The 18,606-nt window shown below is 40.9% G+C and overlaps 1 pseudogene; it reads left to right on the top strand.

The window, feature by feature from the left end:
- The first annotated feature begins 12,600 nt into the window (after positions 1–12,600).
- Positions 12,601–14,428, top strand: LOC110304568 (annotated as a pseudogene).
- Positions 14,429–18,606: the final 4,178 nt, after the last annotated feature.

Genomic DNA, 18,606 nt, shown 5'->3' with positions numbered 1-18,606 from the left:
CAGTGGTGGTGCACACCTTTAATCCCAGCACTTGGGAAGCAGAGGTAGGTGGATCTCTGGGATCAAGGCCAGCCTAATCTACAAAGCATGTTCCAGAGATAGTCAGGGCTCTACAGAGAAACTATGTCTAAAAAAAAAAAAAAAAAACCAAACCAGCAACAAAATTTTTTATTAATTCTGTGTTATACCTTTAGTCTTCATTAATTTCTACCCCAATCTTTACTTATACCCATTACTCTTGGTTTGTACCTTGAGCTGTATCAGTGGGTTGTTAAATTTAGATCTTTCTGATTTTTTTCCAATATAAACACTTGTGGTTATATATTTTCCTCTGATAATGACCTTGGGTGTATTCAAAAGGTTGTGGTAAGCTGTGCCTTCATTTTCATCTGATCCTAGGGATTGAAAGTTTCCTTTCTGGTTTCTTTGGTGACCCACTGGCAAGTAATTCAAAAATATACTGTCAGTCCCAAGTATTTGTGTTTTTGTCTTGCTATTAGTTTTTAGTTTTATTCCACTGTGATCTAATGAGTTACAAGACACTATTTTCACTTCTTATGGATCCATTAAGACTTCCTTTGTGAGCTCCTATTTCTTGGAGAAGATTCTATAGGCTGCTGAGAAACAAGTGAATTTTCTGTGCTTGTTGCATGGAATACTCTATAGATAGCTGTTAAGTCTGTTTGATCTATGGTATATTTTAAGCCTGAAATTCCTTTGATTTCTATTTGTTATGTTAAAATATAGTTAAATATAAAATATAAGACCACACAATATAATTAATACTCATGTTAACAGCTTACTCACCTAAAACATTTCTAACTTCTTTCATCAACACTTGGTATTCAACCTTCCCATTTCCTTTAAGACAAAAACCCCATAAAACAGATTTATAGAAAATATAAAATTATTAAATTGTGACTTATAAACAGAAACCTATATTCATTCACTTGAAAACATGAAACTAATATTTTTCATGTCAGATCCTCATCAACTTAATTAATATAACTACTTCTGTCTACAGGACAAGAATCCATATAATGCAATGCAAGACAAAGCATACAACACTCCTTAAATCTAGTCTTGAATCCATTGTTAGTCTTTTTTGATAAAAGAGGGTACTGGTGGACTCCTGGCTAATCTTAGAACTTCACCATGATTGCTGTCACATCCATATGTTCAGTTACTGCTCACTTATAGTGACAGAACTTTGCAATGACCATTCTCATATACTATATATTTCACTTCTTTATTCAGTATTTCTCAAATTAAAGTGGAAAGCCACTGGATACATTTAAAACAGTTTGTAAAATTGTAAATTTGAAAGCACTGGATGGGAGATGCTGCCCCTGAAACAACCAAGACTTAAAGTTGCCGTAGACAGTCTCTTCCATTATGATGTGGTCATGGGAACACAGTGTGTTTGTACTGTTGTGTTATTCTTAGTATCCCAACACTGATAGTAACCCTCAGAATGAGCTACCAGTGATCAGTCTATATTCCTACTGTTATCTAACTGTTAGTGTAGTGGCTTATAGGAGACAATGCTACACAAACATTTACTTAATAGTTACATCAAAATGCAAATGCATTATGGTTAATGAATTTACCTTAAAACCAACTTGTCTTCTTGCTTCAACCTCCTCAGTTTGAGACTATGCCATCACACCTGTCTCTGATTTTGTTCTTACTGGCACTATATTACTATAACATTTTAACTTTTTAAAATTCTAATAACGCATGGCAGCATAGCATAATGGCTCCTTTCTAGAAGCCAGGTGTGGTGGCTTACACCTTGAATCTTTGTACTTGGGAGTCCAAAGCAGGAAGATCACAAGTTTGAGGTGAGCCTGAGCTACATAAAGAGAACTTGTCTCAAAAATTCAAAAAGAAAAAAATATTCTGGAACCAGATAACCTGAGCTTTCTTGGCTTCACCACTTTCTAGCTCTCTGAGTTTTGCTAAGTGACATCTTAGTTTCTTTGTATGTAAAATAGAGGTAAAAATAGAACCTAATTTACAGAACACTACTTGGAAAAGTCAACAAGCTAATTATCTGTAACAGGCTTAGAATAATTCCTTACATGTGTTCCTTGCATGCTGCTCACTATTGGATTATCACTATGGACCAAAACTTAATATCCCAAATATTCCTGTTTGAACTTGGTATTTCCTGTGGTGCTAAGTGGAAACTAGACATTTGTCATCTGTGTAGATGCTCTCTGTGACCACTGGGTTCAGTCTGGTAGCTATGTGTGAGGACCTTACATTTTATCTCCTTTTTTTTTTCATGGGCACCCTGTCCCCATCCCAGACCTACCACTAGGTTCATGTTGCAAAGTTTACTAGGAGGTAAACTCACGATCAGCTGGTAGTTTGTCTATCACTGTCTGCATTTCCTTGTTGTTGAGCCGAAAGACTGCCTTTTTAAAGAAGGTTTCCACCTTGCTTGTAGGTATCCTTAAGTCTTAGGGAAGAAGGATTTGAGAAATATAATGGTTCAGAGTCAGTAGGTCATTCAAGGTCATGCTTAAGTGTCAGTGCTGTTCAGAGTACAAGGAGCAAAGGTCATTTAAACTATTTTAGTGACAGTGTCCTGTGGGTTCCTAACTCTTGTTCTTGAGGTTCTGTTACAGTTGTGTGAGTGTGCTGCATGTACTGACAACTAAATTAAGGGAGGTCCACGTGCTAAACAAACTCAATCTCCCTGACCTTGAACCTAGCTTTCAGAAGGAATTTTAAGAGAAGGAAGTAAGGAGTTTGGGCATTTCTATTACAGACTCAAATTGGGATTTGTCAATGAACCTTTATAATAAGATTTGAAACTTGAAAATAATGGAGAAAAATAAAGTTTGTGGACTTAATGCATCACAATCCTCTAGGAAATCTTTTGTTTTAAAGTTAGATATTTTTATTTTAAGTCAATTAGTATGTGTGTGTGTGTGTGTGTGTGTGTGTGTGTAGAATGTCCCTGTGTTGCCGTGTGTAGGCGGAGGTCAGATGACGATTCTCAGGGATCAGTTTCCCCTTCCCACTGGGTTCCAGGAATCGGACTCACACCCTCAGTCTGCACAGCAAGCACCTTTACTGGATAAACCATTCTTCTGACCCAAAGTAAAATTTTAACTGATACGTGGGAACAAACAAAAGTCCCAACAGACAAGAGAATGTGCTCTTCCAAGCCACACTTACACATCAACCATTCAGTCAGGTCGAACACATTTATTTTCCCAAACATTTGTTATTTCTTCATGGCTAAATCCCTCCAAATTCTTTTTTTCCTGTCTTTCTGAAATGATGCTGTTGTCTGTAGTGGCCTTGCTGTCCAGTAGCCAGGAGGGCATCTTTTTCCCATTTGAATTCTCTTCTTCTCTCCCTGGCTTTAAACCATCGTTCTCATCTAAGATTCTTTGAGACCAAGGTCTTTAGATCACATATGTAAATGAGATCATTAGGTGTCTGTTTTGTTTTTTTTTTTGTGGGGATGCCTGTCTTATTTCACTTAACACAATGGTCTCCATTTCCATTCATGCTATTGTAAATAATGAAATTTTACTTATTTTTTTCTAATTGCCAAGTGGTATTCTGTTCTCTACAGGCACCGATTTTTCTTTAGCCATTGTTTACATTTTTTTTTTTTAGTTATTATAATACCATGGGAAACTTTTTAATAACATCTCTCCCCCTAAAGACCATCCCTGGAAATTCAAGGTCAATACTGCTGGAAAAGGACCTTAAGCTCTAGGAACTATTTTTCCTGATGGTTCTAATGTATGGCTTAATATAGGAACCGTTGTTTCTAGGTCTATTACAGGGAAACCATTTTGATGGCCATAGTCTGTCTAAAGAATTCAATAGTAAGGACGGCAAAATTAAGAATCTGAAAACCATAAAGTAGGGAGAGTTTTGACAACAGCATGGCCTAAGGACTCCAGTGTCCATGACATGAAAAGTCCCATCATGCCCCTTACCTTTAATTGTCTCCAATTCTTGTATCAACCTTTTCTTGTACAGTCTTCCATGGCCTACAAGATGGAAAAATTTCAAGTCTCAGGAAATGATGCAGTTACTCAAAAGTCTACAACTTAAAAGCAGAAACTTAGGTCAGGCGTGGTGACGCACGCCTTTAATCCCAGCACTCGGGAGGCAGAGGCAGGCGGATTTCTGAGTTCGAGGCCAGCCTGGTCTACAAAGTGAGTTCCAGGACAGCCAGGGCAATAAAGAGAAACCCTGTCTCGAAAAACCAAAAAAAAAACAAAAAACAAACAAACAAAAAACAAACAAACAAACAAGAAGCAGAAACTTTCAAAGTGCTTTCTTCTAGCATTGAAATATTTTCACTCTAAAAATAAAACATAGGAATGGAAACAGATCTCAGCTGGGTGACACGTTGGGGGCAGGTGGCATGCTGCATCTTTACTAGTCACATAAGTTCGGATGCTTAACACTTCTCCAGGGTTCCTCTGGTATCCTGTGATACTCACCATCCGTCGGCAGTTTACCCAGGAGTTTCATCGTCTTGTCTTCTGTGAGTTCCACCCCTATATCATCCAGGAATTCTGGCAGGTCTCCAAGATCGATCTTCTCACCTTTGAAAAGAGAAAAGTTCTAGCAGTTGAAAATTTGAAGAATGATGCTTCTATATATTACAGAAAACAGACAAACAAACAAAAACAACAACAACAAAAGCCTATCCTTGTTAAGTAAATAGTGATGAACTCAAGTTGGCAAGAATGTAAGAAATTACTTGTAGCTGGCCTTCATTACTCTGTGGGTCCTTCATTTTTTCCTACTCTTTATCCCCCTGGCTTCACCCCCTATCAGGGGAGAAGATAGAGATCCTTGAATCTATAGTACAAATGTTGTGTCTAGTATAAAGGACATCAATTAAGGCAAATTGTAGAGGCTTTGACCAAAACAGTGATGACCAAAGGTAGGTTGGATAATTAGGTGCAAACATTTATCCACAAATTGGAAGGCGGAGGGCATGTACCGACAAGGGAAATGGTACAGATTGTAATATAACTTTATGAAACAATTAGAATCTGATTTTTCCATTGGTGTATGTGTGGCATACATGTATGCTGTGCACGCAGTTGTGTGCGTGTATATACACCTAGGCAGGAATATACAGAGGCCAGAGGGAGAATGTTGGTTTCTCAAGCAGCCTGTAAGCTTCAGTAATTCCCACTTCCACATCACAGCACTGGGGTTACAAGGGCCAGTGTGGCCATGCTGGCATCTTATGTGGACTCTGGGATTCAAGCTCAGGTCCTCACGTCTGTACAGCAAGTGCTCTTACCCACAGAGCTGCCCCTGTCACCCCTACCCCCAGGCTTCTCTACCACTCATGTCACTCTATGATGCTTTCAAAAAGCCTTAACTCAGCTGGCTTTCCATCGGATCTTTCTGAAGTGGTGGCTCTCCCTTCTTTCTTCTTGTCAGCAACTACCACCCACTGTAGATGCTGGGCTTTCTCTGTAAGGTGAGCTCACCTCTATACTTGGCCAGGAATACTAGATTAGAGGGATTAAATTTTTTCAAGACTATAATGTAAAGTGCTGAAGGGAAATATGTGGGAGCCTAAATGACCTCAAATGTGGGTAAAAAACAAAGTCCTGAGAAGTCTGTGGTAACACCCTCGTACCTCCTATGAGGATATAAATAACCACATATCTGGGCCCCTTCAACCTTCCATGACTGTGTCGAACTTTCTCGGAGGTTGGTTCTTTTCTAGCTTGATGTTCTGGTCTAGGCAGACGAATTCAAAGCCAGCGGAAATAAATTCCTGTTTTTAGTCCCCTGGAACCTAAATGTAATGTGTCTGTTTGGAGAGGAGGGCTGGGAGGCTGTGCTCATCTGTTCCAATGGTTGGGGAAAGAGGCACGAGGGCTGTTTTTAAGAGACTCTGTAAAGTTGGATCCCTGGGGTTTCCAGAGCTTGCCTGTCAGCAGCTCTGGGGATTACAAGCCACAGTGGAACCACTTCTGCATCTGCTAACTGCTTTTGACAGGACATGAACCTTCCAACACGGCCTATTCTTATGGTTTACGCTAAACGGTTCCAAGTACTTCTCACCTTAACCTTTATACTTCTCCCACTGCTAGAAAGGTCCACTCTGGAAAACACAGATGCACCTCCTCAGGGTCAGTTCCTGTGCTTGCTCCCCTGTAAAACCACCTCTGGTCACTCTTTCCTGGACCTAAGCCACCATTAAGAGCCTTTTCCATTTGTGAGGCTTTTAACATAACACCTATGATATTATTGTATTTATTTATACATATTTTCCCTCAACCATGGAAGATTCAACCCCTTGAAGCTCCTGGATGGTTGATTTGTATAGATCTATATACTTATTATCTATAGGTCTCTTAATAGATGCTCAGTAGTGATTAGTAACCCACCTGTATACACGTCCCCCTTTTCCATTATGTCTTTCAAACGAGTCAACCCATAAACTGTAAAGCAAGACAGAGTTTATGCATAAAATGAAAACATACATAGGAAAAGATATAAAGCTATATACGGAAGTAAAACGTAGAAATCTAGCCAATTTTCAATATTTGATTTTGAATTCTACCCTGCTTTTGTTCAATTGAAAATGGGGAAAGACAGAACTCGCATTATGAGGATCACAGTGACATCATGTTGTTTATGTCACTGTTTGTTCTGTCAAGACAGTAAGGCACACCGAGGAGGAGGGTGGGCTAATGCTGACAGTGGCTTTTGCTTTCCTATTGGGAAGAATTCCACATCACTGATTACAAAGCTCACAATCGGCTTAAATGGATCAAGTGCTATAAGGGAAATTGAGGCTTGAGACACCAACAAGGCTGTGCTCTGTCCCAGGAAAGATTTGGCTTCAGCTGTCATTCTTCCACTAGCCACGTTCAATATGGATGGGCATATTTGACAAATTCAGTAAACTTTAATAATAAGTGCTTATTCACTGAGACAGGGTGTCATTTATCATAGGCTGGAATTCTCTGTGGGTTGAGGGTGACCTTGAACTTCTGGTCCTCCTGCCTTTGCCTCCTGAGAGCTGGGGCTATGGATTCGTGCCAATATGCCCAGCTTTAATAAGGTAATGTTATTTGATTTACTTTAATTAGGTTATTAAAAAATATGAGACTGTGTCTTTCTATGTAGAGTCTACATAGGTCTGTAATTCTATTTAGTTGGCCTCAAACTTGTGGTGGTCCTTCCAATTCTCAAGTCCTGGGATTTCAAGACACCCTGCTAAACAGAGCTGCTACACGCTGCTACACAGGGCTATTTAAAGCAGACAGCACAGTGCTAGTGCCTTGCAGAAGTAAGTCTCTCTCCCTTCCCTTCTTCCCTTCTTTGCTCCTGGGATGATGTCTTATTTATCTTCCTATTCTCATTCAGTCCAACAAGTGGCTACTGGCAAGCCAGACACAGGTCTCTTATGGGATCAAGTATGCCTCAGGGAAAGTGCTGATATTTTCAGAACTAAACTAGTTCCAGCATTTCACTACCATTTCTAGACAGCTGGAAAACAAGCTACAAAAAAAGTATGTCCTTGGTGACCAGATTTTCCAGAGGCGACACCATCACCACCAGCTACAGAAAGGAAAAGGACTATACAGGAATACAACAAATGACTTCATGCTGACACTAGACAATTCAGATGAAATGGACACACAGGCATAAATTACCAAATCTGACTCCAGAGGAAGAAGACTAAACTTTAAAGCCTGGCTTCAGGCCCTTCTGGCAACCTGCCTGTTCATCCTCCCACTCTGGGCACTTCGAAACTTGAAGCGTACATTCTAGCTTTGAGGAAACACCTGTTCTTTTCCTAATGTTCTATCTATAGTGCATGAATACTTCAGCACACACTTTTCTTCCTCAGCGGTAATGTCTTTATTAGTAGAAAGTTGACAGCTCTGACAGCTTTCTCTGATCCTTTTTCTGGCAAACAGTTTTTTGTTTTTCAGAATTTCAGTGAAGGCATTTTTTAGTGTTATACTACAATTAGTTAGCATTATGATGATATCTTGGTCTCTAGGCTTCCTTACTAGTTTATGGAATAGAGGCTAGACAACCTGTGTTGTTGTTATAATATTCCTAATGCATAGATTGGCATTCAACAGATCTCGCTGCATGAGGTGATAAGATCTGGAGGATTAAATTTAACTTTTAAAATGTTTTTATTTGTATGTATATGAGTGTTTTGCCTGCATGTGTGCATGTGCAGCATAGGCTTGCGGAATCCAGTAGAGGGCATCATATTCCCTGGAAACAGAGTTATAAGCTGTTGTGAGCAGCCAGAGGGATGCTGAGAACTGAGCTCAGTCCTCTCCCAGAGAAGTACATTCTCCTAACCAGTGAGTCATCTCTCCAGCTCCTAAACTTTAAAATAAGATTTGTTTTTATTATCATAAATTTTGTTTTGTGTGCGTGTATGTGTGCCCATGAACATGACTGCAGGTGTGTGTGTGTGTGTGTGTGTGTGTGTATGTGTGTGTGTGTGTATGTGTGTGTATGTGTGTATGTGTGTGTATGTATGTGTGTGTGTATGTGTGTGTGTATGTGTGTGTGTGTGTATGTGTGTGTATGTGTGTATGTGTGTGTATGTATGTGTGTGTGTATGTGTGTGTGTATGTGTGTGTATGTATGTGTGTGTGTGTGTGTGTATGTGTGTGTGTATGTGTGTATGTGTGTGTGTTCAGGTGCATGTGCACGTGTATGAGTGCAGGGGTCTCTGGAGCCAGAAGAGATGCTCTGAAGTGGGAGTAACAGGTTGTAGTTAGCTGCCCATGATGGCTGCTGTGAACAGGAGTGTGTTAGAAGAACCAAGATTGTCCTCAGTAGGTCAGCCGCTTCTCCAGCCTTGAGGATGAAACGTTCTTTTAGTTTTTTTTGTTGTTGTTGTTGGTTTTTTTTTTTTTCTGAAGTACTTCTGTGAAAATCCAAATTTGCTCTTTGAAATTCTCATATATAAATCCAGAGGTAGGAGCAACTTACTGTTAGTGGGTACGTAATTCATGAAGTCTTCGTATTCGCTCGACTCAAGATCATAGCCTATGTTTTCCATTAAAGCCTTTATTTTTTTCAGATCAATGTAAACGTCTTAAGAAAAGCAAGGGAAAGAGAAAAGCAGTTGAGAATGCGAGTCATGCCCATGTATTAATTAGAGTGTGAGCAATAAAAGGAATGACATCAAGGAAAGCAGTGTCCTAGGACTCTGCACCAGAACTGGCTCCCTCATCCCACCCATGGCCTCCTAACTACCGCTCTGCCAAGACATCTCTAAGGAGCTGGGTAAGTCTTCTGCAGTTCTATCCAGAGACTACTCAGACTTACAACTCTCATAAAAATAGACTTGAGTTGGTGTGACCACACTGGAAAACCATGTTTTCCCAGGTTGTGTTTAAAGCAGCAGATGACCGAGCAACTTAAGAATCAAAGCAAGTTAGCAAATAGAGTTGTCATTGCCCAAAATGTAAAAAGCGAAACATGGAGTCCAGTTTTCCCCAGTTTCTAACTCACCAGGGAGACCCTTGATGGTGTCCATCAGCTTGTACTTGAACACCTTCCCGGTAGCTGCAAAGCAAGGCACACCAGCTGCACTGTTGTACCCAAGACACAGCTTAATGTCTGGGGCTCAGGAAGCAGCTCAAAGGGTTTTCTTTATATTTTTTCTATTTATAGCCCAAGATAAAAATTGAAGAAAGCTCTTAAGATAGTCAATCTATCTAATTGAAAAACGGTAGACAGATGGGTGTCCCTCCCTCCTTTTCTCCTGCCCTTAGCAGACAACAGGGATGCCTAAACACCCACATTAATTGTGGCACCGTTCTTACTACTCAACACTGGAGTCAGCTTAGGTGCTAGTCAGCAGATGTGGAGAGAGAGAAAAATGGTTGTATTATTTAACCGTAAAGAAGACCAAAATCTTGAATTTCAGTCATTTGCACAGAATGGACAGAACTGTGTATCATGACACTAAGTGATAAGTGAGCCAGATTTGTAAGGATGAGTCCCATGCTTGCTTGCTTTTCTTCATTTGCAGAATTGTGTGTGTTGCAGGGGATCAACCCTAGCGCCTTGGCTACACGAGGCAAAAACTCTACCATTGATCAATACTTCCTGCTCTCATATGCAGAATCTAAAAAAACGGACACGAACATAAGGAATCCTATTTGTTGGGAAGGGAGGGCATTGTGGAGGACAGCAGAAGACGAAGAGAGGATCTAGCATGGTCAAAGTACATTGAATGTATGTTCATATATATGATGAAACCTCATATTTTATATAAAAGTACATGCTAACAATAAAACAAAATATTTAATAGCCACAATCAAGTGCTTATTTATCAAAATAAATAACATCAAAATTTATATTAATATTTTATGCTTAAAACTCTTATCTTTGAGAAAAAAACTCTTATCTTCACATTCATTATTTTGTCTAATCCCCACTATTATACCTAAACTATATATTGTAGACCTCGTTTTTTTCACCTTTGTGACACTGGCACCTAAGAACAGCTACTAGTTTTGACTAGGTCAGTAAACAGCTCATTGGTAAATTAAATACTTGCTGAGTTAGGACTTACCATCAAGTGGCACAGACTTCATGAGTACTCTGTTTTCTCTTAGGTGGAGTATTAACCCAATGTTTTTAAGGATTTTGTTCACGTCACTCTGGTCAATTTCTTCTCCTAGGGAAAGAGAATGGCAGTGAAATTGTTAAATGACAACTGTAAGTATTAACAAAACCACAATGCCTATGTAGCATCATAAAATATAAAAATTTTAAAAACAATGACAAAGGGGCTGGAGAGATGGCTCCCAGTGAAGAGAATGGCTGCTCTGCTAGGTGATCCACATTCAACTCCAATAACCTGCATGCTGGTTTGCAATCATCCAGTCCCAAGGGATCCAATGGCCTCTTCTGGTCTCCATGGGCACTGTACACACACACACACACACACACACACACACACACACACACACACATACGCTACCCAGACACGAGTGCAGGCAAAACACCCCTACATATCATATAAAAACAAATCTCAAAAATATTTTTAAAAAAAAACAACAAAAACACTTAAGTGTTTCAGGAGAATGACAGAAATGTCACTTCTTTCCCGTTAAAGGAGCTCTTCAACTTGGGGACAGGAAACAAGCATACCAGAAGTTGGTTTTTCTGCAAACACCACTAAGTAAGCTGGTGTCCATCATTCTGCTTGTACCTAATAATTATTCTTATTTTTGCCTGAATTATTCTCTTGCCCATAAGTGTAAATCTGTCATGTCATTTTGCTATTAAGACAGTAGGAAAAGAAAGCATGTTTCAAGCCAGCTGTGGTGGCTGTCAGGTCTAATCCTAGCGCACAGGAGGCTGAGGTGGGAAGCAGGAGGCTTGCTGTGAGTTTGAGGCCAGCCTGGGCTGTGTAGTGATTTTAAGGCAGCTTAGGCTCCAGTACAACCTTGCCTTAAGAAACAAAAAGTCCAAAATTTTTTTGTTTTGATTAAACAAACAAAATAAAACACACCCAAAAACAAATAAAGAAAAATTACATTACTGGGAAAGTTCAAAGAATATGGACTTGCTGTTGTGGGATTTCTCTGTTGGCTTTAAAATAAGAGACAGGCTAGGTGTGATGGCCTTTAATTCCAGCATTAGGGAGACAGAGGCAGGTAGATCTCTGTGAGTCTGAGGCCAGACTGATCTACAAAATGAATTCCAGGACAGCCAGGGAAGATAAACCCTGTCTTGAAACACAAAAACAAAAACAACTCGTTTTATAGTAAGAGACCCATTTTAAAATTAGTTTATTTATTTATTAGTGATCACTGAATTCCCACCCATGCATGCCAGTGGCATGCGTGTGGAGACCAGAAAACAGTTTTGTAGAGGTAATTCTCTCCTTCCACTGGGGGTTGTGAGGCAGTGCCTTCACTTGGTGAATCAGCTTACTGGCTCAATTTTTAAAAGTAAATTTTAAATTGATTCATTGTGGATTTCACACCGTGCACCTAAATCCCACTCATCAACCTGTCCCTTCATAGTCACTCTCGCCACCTCCCTAAAAGAAAACAAAAAACAAAACAAAAGTGTTGGAGTGGACCAACTCAAAGCCCTGAATCTAGGCCTGGGTGGTAGTTGAGTTGGTCAGCCTGTCAGCTCTCTGTCACCCACACCACCAGGGGGAGTTCTCCAGCACCAGCAAGGAGTAGGGCCAGCTCTCCTGCTCTCATGTCCTTGGGTGGGCTCTGGACTATGTTTTTGAGACAGTATTTCACTACCCAGCCCAGGTTGGTCTTAAAACCACAAGAATCCTCCTTGCTGAGCCATGGTATTATAGGCATGTGCATCACACCAGGCAAGAGATCATCCTGACATTGTCTCCCCGTCCCTTCTCCTCACCTAAATATGAATCTACTTCTTTCAGAAGCAAATCCAGTTGGATTTTCTTGTTACCTGAAATGCAAGATGGCTCTTAGACACTGTCTTGATATGGATTGAATATCAGTCTCTCAAAATGTGTACATTGGAACTCTAATTCTTTATGGGACTGTATTTGGAAATATGGTCTTTGAAGAAAACTAAAATTTAAGTAAAATGATAAGGTGAGACCTAATCAGGTGAAGCCTGTGGCTTGTAAGGAGTGAGAACTGTCTTCTTTCCCATACCCTTGGTTAAATGAGATGGCAACCATCTGCAGGAACACAGCCCTCCCAGAAACCACCCATTCCAGACCTCATCCTGGAGTTTTCAGACTCCAGTAGTATGACTTAATACATTTTGTTCTGTAAGCCACCAAATCGGTGGCTTTATTGTTATGGCACTCGGAACAGACTCATACAGGTTCTGGTTAAATAAAATTCTTCAACTGTGACGGTTCAAAGATTTAACCATGGTCTAGAATTATCTCTAACTAGACATTTTATCTTTAGTCCATAAGCATATTCTAGTCTATGACCATAAAGTCGAGGAAAGCAAAGGAATGTAAACATGATTAACATGTTCATTATGTTCAATCATGCTTCCCCACTTGCATTCCTTACTCACTAGCGAGGACAAAGGGGGGTTATTTTTTAGTTTTTAATGCATCAAGTATTCATCAGATGTCTACCATACCCAAGGCCCTTATTCAGTGCCGAGAATACAATAGCCAACAAAATGTCTGCTCCCATGGTGGCAGGAATTAATGCCTTAGTTTTTAACTCCAGTTCCAAGGAATCTGAGCTCCTCGTCTGGAATCTTTAGGTACCACGATGTGCATGGTGCGTATACATACATAGCAGCCACTTGGTTACAAACAGTTTCATACCCAGCAGAGAGTGCTGTACTGAAACACAGAAATGTATTTCCTCCTAACTAAGACAATATTTTAACAAATACAGATTCAAAGCACGGGAACTTGATCCCAGAATTTTTGGAAGTGGCCCCATCTTGCCCAAGAGACCTCCTGTTATTCCTCTTACTCAGCCTGTTGGTTTTGATTTGGAAACTGAGAAGCGAATCTATGAGCAAGAGTCAAAGGAAAAACCAGAAGATGAACAATTGAGCTTCATTCCAGACCTTGCTCTACTAAGATCTTGAAAGATGTCGTGAGTGTTCCTGAAAAGAAGGGAATTCCAGCCACTGTCCCTAAGTCTCCAGTTTTTGCATTGAAGAACAGGAATCCAAGCGCCCATCTAAGAAGATGAGGAATAGGCAAAACCAGTAATGATAAAAGTTCAACCTGTGCCACATTATGGGTGCCTTATAAGCCCCACATCCCAGAGGCAAGACATGTGGAGGTGTGCCCTTTCTCCTTTCATACCCAGGACAAAGAATGCCAGTTACAGAAGGAGAAAAAGAAAAAAATAAAAGAAATGCAGAAAGGGGAGGCACCCAAGTTCAAGGCATTTCCTGTGCCCCATGTTGACACCATTAACCCGCCAGAGAAAAAGGTAAAGGATGTGACTCAAGCTGCACCTTTCTCTCTGGAGACAGACCCAGGGAGGTGCCCACAAGGCTGAAACGGAAGCACCAGCTGGAGGAAGACCAGAAGCCGCAGAAGGAAGCAGCTTGCTTCAAGGCTCGTCCAGATACCGCCATCTCCCAAGAGTCCTTTGTTCCCAAGAAAGAGAAAAAAAATCAGTTGCTAAGAACCCTTCTGGTTCTCTAGTTCAGGAACCTTTGCAGCTGCCCACCGAGAAGAGAGCCAAAGAGCAGCAGGAGCTGGATTAGAAAATGGCTGAAATAGAGGCCTGGGAACTGCAGCAGTTGGAGGAAGTCAGGCAGCAGGAAGAGAAACAGCAGAAGGAAGAGCTAGCCAGGCTCCGGAAAGAACTGGTGCATGAGGCAAACCCAATACACAAGTACTCGGCCGTAGAGGTAAAATCCAGCGAGCTGCCTCTGACTGCTGGTGTCTCCTAAGTTCTCCACTGAGTTCCAGTAGGAGCTGCATCTACATCACAGGCACGGAGAACACGTCTTCAGTCTCACCCACCGCGTGTGGAAACACACCTGACAACTATGGATACCAGGTGCTTTGAAGATCACTTGACACAGATACTGGGAAGCTAAGGAGACACTGCTCATTTAGACTTTAATCAGACTTATAGTTATTTCCTTCAGACATTAGTTGACCCTTTCCTGTTGGTCTTAACTCTAGCTAGGATTTCATGTATTCGTTTTGGCATAGTCTACTTTTCACCTAATCTGCCCCTAATTCCCCTTTATATATGTATTTTAAGCATAAAATAAAGGCAGTCAAGTTCTGGGTTGTGGTTTCAGTTTCAGTGTAAGTGAAAAAAAAATAAAATTTAAGTATCTCCCTTGCTATTTTACATCTATATCTATCTATCTGTCTATCTGTCTGTCTGTCTGTCATCTTTCCTCTATCAGTCACATCTATTTATCTATCTTTTCTGCATATAGCGGGAAAGGCAGTGTGAACATAACAGCACAGGCGTGGAGGTCAGTGGAGCTTGAGAAAGTCGATGGTCTCCTTCTATCACGAGGGTCCTGGGGATCAAACTCAGGTCTTTAGCCTTGGCAGCAAGGCTGCCAACAGACCATCTTGCCAGCCTTCAAATATTCCCTTTAAGGAACTTTTTTACTTGATCCCAACACCGACTATGATCTTTTTTCGATACTCTCTGGCATAGGAACTCTGGTAGAAGCATTGGTGGCAATTAATGGTGTATGATCTATATCAAATTAACCTCAAGAGACAGCATTTTCCTGTCCTTTAGGTCTGGGTCTCTATGTGCTTCTGATTTTTTCTAAGAAACCAATAAACATACTTAAAGAGTTTCCATGGAGGAATAAAATTATTCTTTTTAAAGTTCTGGTCATGTATTTGTTTCTCTGAAGCACTTACTTTGGACTGGACTCAGCAGTAGAATTTCTCAGTGAACACAGTCTACGTATGTCTTTTGGCTCTCTGTTCCTGGCACTTTTCTTTGGCTTTCTTCCTTCTCTTGGCCAAAAGCTTACTATATTCTGAAGCCCCCTCCTTGTTTTTCTTAATGTGTTGTTTTTCGGAGTACTACATTAGCATTTGTGTTGCAAGACACTGGAGTATGAAGGTGCTGACTCTTGGGCATTTTGGCTCTGGACTTTAGGCCTTTGTTTAAGGGCCTTCTGACTGCATTTTTTTATTTTAAAGAGAGATCAAGATTCAGGAGCTTTTAAATTCTGCTAGCTCTTTTGAGCTCCCCTGCCAAAACACAGTAGTATTTGTTAGTCTAGGACTATTTTTTTTTTTTAAAATACAATAACCAAGTTGAGAACACTCAAATGGACATCCACCATGACCTATGAACAGACTAGGTTCTTTTTCCAGTTCTCCTTGGTCTATTAGAAGAATGTCCTTATTGAAAAGCAGATGCACTCTGCCGGAAGTCAAGACATTTGCTATCCAGAGAAACCCTGTTTATCATTCCCACTGATAAACAACCCTTCCATTCTTCACCCAGAGCACCAGCAGCCACTTCTGTGGCCATGCGCTTCTCAGAGAATGTACCAAGCTTGCATTTATATGCTTCTGTGAGTTTCTGACAGCTGGTGTCTGGGAAGGGGACAGCCAGCTTCATTTTGATGCAGCCCACTACCTAGGGATGCCCCATAATATAACTAAAATTCTTTTTGTAGAGCACTGTGTGTTTGAAATACTCACTATCAGTGGGCACATTGTTAATTATTTTTTCTACTTCCTCTTCCTCAATAGGATATCCAAGGAATTCAATAGTTTCGTAAACATGATCAACACTGACTTTTCCGCCTTAAGAAAGAGAGAATAGAAGAAATTTGGTTTTATGTCAACAGGAAAAAAAATATGATAGCCTTTATCCACCAATTCATATAATCAGGAGATGAAAAGTCACAGCACCATAAAGCTCTTGAAGTGAGTAAACGGAATTGGTTGGGAATTCAGAAAAGGAAAGCTGTCCCCTCTCTGAACTCTAGAGAACACTGTCACAACTGTCTCTGGGATGAGTCTACTCTTAAGAGTAGACAAGACTTACTCTCACAGCAGTTGACAACTTAGCCAACGCTTTCCTAACAGCATGGAAAGAGTTAAAATTGCTACAGACAGATGGGTAATTATGCCAGATATTGATATGTGTTCGGTGCCTGCACTACCAAATACAACAATGCAATTAGTACTGTTAGCAGAGAAAGAAAGGGTGTTGTGACGTTTCTTCTCTCAGAACACTTCTCACTCACTCCTGAGAGTCCGCATCGAGTCTGCCAACACATTTTTAAACACCATGTTGTCATCTGGAAGGTAAAGGTCACATTGATTAGAGAAGTGAAAAGCCAAGAAGTTCTGTTATCAATGTTATTAGTCATGTCGAGAGTTTACGGGAGCTCTCAAGGCTGACCATTCTCTTTTGGTAACTGATAGAAGTGCAAGTACAACTGGAACGCACGGAAACACAGGTGTTTTCCTTTTGTTGTCCTCTGAGGTTCTCCTTTTTGTTCCATAAATCTTTTCATCATCTTTTCTGACGTTAGCTTTAAGCATGTTACAGATTTAGAATTGTTATTTAAAATTGTTTATTCATAATTATCAGTACCTCCCCCAAAGTATTATCTCCCAATTTAGCATTTGAATAACGAGGAAAGTATACTTTTCTCTTCATTTTCAACAAGCCGTTAAATGACTATGCTCATATAACCTTCTACATAGAGCCCATGCCCAGGGGTCCCCCAACTGACGGTGAGGTGTGAAGTGCTTACCATCTGCTGGAACTTGGCTCTGTAACAGCCGGCTTTCACTGCTTGTTAATTCAATGCCTACGGTTTCCAGATATGGTTTTAGATCACTGGCATTTATCTGAGGGCCTTTAGAAAGACGAGAGACATAATGAACAGACATTTTCATATACAATGATTCTTCATTAAGGAAATGACAATAAAGGTTGTAAGAGGCATAGTAGCAGAAGGCTGAAGATACAGAGAGGCTCATCTTGTCTGCAGAGCATTACAAGAAGGAGCTAAAAGCATACTTCCTTTAGCAGTGAAAGAAGCGAACAATGAACGAAGACCAGAGAGATGATGGATGAGAACGTCCAGTGAGGGGCAGGAGAGCAGAGAAGGTGGTAGGGAGACACATCCGGCACAGCAGTAAACCGTAGCAGAAACCAGGTAAAGTCGGGAATGTTAAAATTAAGGTGAAAGTAAATAAACCATGGATAATAATAAACACAGCTGGGTAGTGAAAGAACCCCCCTCAGTGGGCTGTTAAGCCAAACGGAAAAGGAGAGCCACTATAAGCTTCATGCCCCCCATCAGTTATTCGCCAGAGAATAACAAAAGAAAAGACAGATCTGCCATCCATGTATAAGGTAGACACCAGACACTGAGAGGGTGGGTTATTTGAGGCAGGGAGAGTTGAAGGGCCTGCAGACTTACTTCTCCAGTTCCTAAAGGTCTTTCCTTGCCTCTCTGGCTAAGCTGGTGACCACTCTGAGAATCAGCATGGGCCCAGGAAACTGGTTGTGACTTGGAAACAGATCCATGGACACAGGTCTACTTTGTGGTGCAGAAGGTGCAATTGATGCCTGACCTCTGGAATTACTGCCAGGCAAGGAATGGACAGCCAGAGAGTGTGTGGGCAGGAATGGAGATAAGCCAAGCCAGGTCCCCTGAGTCATCGCCCTGTGCCCTGCCCGGCCCCACCCAGCCCCACCACACAGATTGTTTTGGCTTGATTAGTCTCTGCACTTTCATGACTAGGGATACTTGGTGGGGACTCAGCAGCTGCTTGGGCATTCCCCTGCCCCAGCAGTGCTGGCAGGGTGTGTCTGGTGAAAAGGGGCACCCAACTGGATGGTCTTCAGGCTTCTGTACCACTCACATCTGCAGGAGTTCAGCCCTTTCCCTTGTGTCTGAGACAGCCCTTTCCAGGGCTAGTGTGGTCCAACTGCCCCCTGACACCCACACCAAGTAAACTGAAACAAAACAAAACAAAACAAAACAAAACAAAACAAAACAAAACAAAACAAACTAGGAAGCCTGGCAGAAAATGAAGGCTCCATTTTCTATCTAGTAACCAAGATTAAAAATACTGGTTTGAAAAAAAATTTTTTTTATCTTGCTTTGTTCTTATATGTACTTCCTTTA

The sequence above is a fragment of the Mus caroli genome, chromosome 11 (assembly GCF_900094665.2).
Source record: "Mus caroli chromosome 11, CAROLI_EIJ_v1.1, whole genome shotgun sequence".
Classification (NCBI taxonomy): domain Eukaryota; kingdom Metazoa; phylum Chordata; class Mammalia; order Rodentia; family Muridae; genus Mus; species Mus caroli.
The sequence above is the reverse complement of the archived record's forward strand: the minus strand, read 5'-3'. Positions and strand labels throughout refer to the sequence as shown.